Source organism: Bison bison, unplaced genomic scaffold (genome assembly GCF_000754665.1).
Source record: "Bison bison bison isolate TAMUID 2011002044 unplaced genomic scaffold, Bison_UMD1.0 scf7180017864382, whole genome shotgun sequence".
NCBI lineage: Eukaryota > Metazoa > Chordata > Mammalia > Artiodactyla > Bovidae > Bison > Bison bison.
The window spans coordinates 4,677,746-4,679,947 of record NW_011494954.1 but is presented as its reverse complement, the minus strand read 5'-3'; the positions used below and the strand labels follow the sequence as shown (position 1 = coordinate 4,679,947).

The 2,202-nt window shown below is 40.5% G+C and overlaps 1 protein-coding gene across 5 annotated transcripts in view; it reads right to left on the bottom strand.

The window, feature by feature from the left end:
• ZZZ3 (zinc finger, ZZ-type containing 3) overlaps positions 1 to 2,202 on the bottom strand; it is a 119,687-nt gene that overhangs the window by 89,432 nt on the left and 28,053 nt on the right. The gene's annotated exons all lie outside the window — the stretch shown is intronic.

The following is a 2,202-nucleotide window of genomic DNA, read 5'->3' as shown; positions in this document are numbered from 1 at the left end:
ACTCTGTTTATTTAACTTATATGCAGAGTACATCATGAGAAACGCTGGACTGGAAGAAATATAAGCTGGAATCAAGATTGCTGGGGGAAATACCAATAACCTCAGATATGCAGATGACGCATCTTATGGCAGAAAGCGAAGAACTAAAGAGCCTCTTGATGAAAGTGAAAGAGGAGAGTGAAAAAGTTGGCTTAAAGCTCAACATTCAGAAAACTAAGATCATGGATGGCATCCAGTCCCATCACTTCATGGGAAATAGATGGGGAAACAGTGGAAACAGTATCAGACTTTATTTTTCTGGGCTCCAAAATCACTGCAGACGGTGACTGCAGCCATGAAATTAAAAGACGCTTACTCCTTGGAAGGAAAGTTATGACCAACCTAGACAGCATATTCTAAAGCAGAGACATTACTTTGCCAACAAAGGTTCATCTAGTCAAGGCTATGGTTTTTCCAGTGGTCATGTATGGATGTGAGAGTTGGACTGTGAAGAAGGCTGAGCGCCGAAGAATTGATGCTTTTGAACTGTGGTGTTGGAGAAGACTCTTGAGAGTCCCCTGGACTACAAGGAGATCCAACCAGTCCATTCTGAAGGAGATCAGCCCTGGGATTTCTTTGGAGGGAATGATGCTAAAGCTGAAACTCCAGTACTTTGGCCACCTCATGCGAAGAGTTGACTCATTGGAAAAGACTCTGATGCTGGGAGGGATTGGGGGCAGGAGGAGAAGGGGACGACAGAGGATGAGATGGCTGGATGGCATCACTGACTCGATGGACGTGAGTCTGAGTGAACTCCGGGAGTTGGTGATGGACAGGGAGGCCTGGCGTGCTGTGATTCATGGGGTCGCAAAGAGTCGGACACGACTGATCGACTGGACTGACTGAACTGACTGACACAGCTAATTAAGTGGGAGAACAGAGTCTTAACCACCTTGATACTGTGCTTTACAATAAAAGAAGAACTTTCTCATTATACCCTCACAATAGTCTCAAAAGTAGACAAGCTAGGCATCATCTTCATATCCTCCAACATACAGCAACAAACTCAAGAAATGCCTATGATCACACAACTAATAGAGCCAGAATTTGAGCATAGGTCTTACTACTCAAACCAAAGTTCAATCAGGACTTCCCCAGCAGTCCAATGGTTAAGGCTCGAAGGATGGATCCCTAGTCAGGAAACTAAGATCCAAGATGCTGCATAAGGCAGTCAAAAAAACACAACAAAAAAAAGGAGTTCAATCTATGAGGTTCTGTGGCTCTCTACATTATGGTAGTAATTCTACAAACACTGTGAATGAAGAACTAAGGAAATAAGTTACATCTAAAAAAAAGAGATGATATATGATCTATGTTAATACTTCCTCCACAGTGCTGTCAACAGTCAAATTTACCAGAAGTTAAAACACAGGTTTACTTAAGAATATCAATAACATTATACTAGTTATACAAAGTCTGTGAGAATATCCCAGTGCTAACCAAAAGCATAAGATATTTTGACAGGTCTATTACTATTTTCTGTAGTATCCTTCTTGTTTAATGAATGACATTATTTAACAGAGAACTAGATAAGAAAATTTTATATTTCTTTGTAAGTCATTCAGCCTCTCCTGCAAAGTCATTCCCTCTCTCTGTTCATGAAGAGGGAAAAGATACTCATCTATGGAAAGGTGTAAGAACTGAACACAAGACAGTGCCTAAGGCTTGATATGAAAAGTGTTCTTCAATTTTATTTACTTCCTGCCTATCTCCTAGAATATAAGAGAAGTAAGCCAATTAAATAGTTAATACTGACACAAAATGGCTTCCCAGATGGCTCAGTGGTAAAGAATCCGCCTGCCAATGCAGCAGACACCGGAGATGCCCTGGAGGAGGAAAAGGTAACCCACTTCAGTATTCTTGCCTGGAAAATTCCACCACCAGAGGAGCATGGTGGGCTACAGTTCATGGGATTGCAAAGAGTCAGAAACGACTGAGTGATTGAGCACACACACACAATAAGAACAAGGCACAAATCTAATATTTTTTAAACAGGCAAAGATTTGACCACATCAAAACAGAAAGTCAACTAGCCAATAAACATGAAATGATACTCCATTATTTATCAAGGAAACAAAAAACTATTAATGACTAAGATTTTTTTTTTTTAAAGGTGAAACAAAAATTGACAAGAGGAAATTCCCTGGTCGTCCAGTGGTTAAG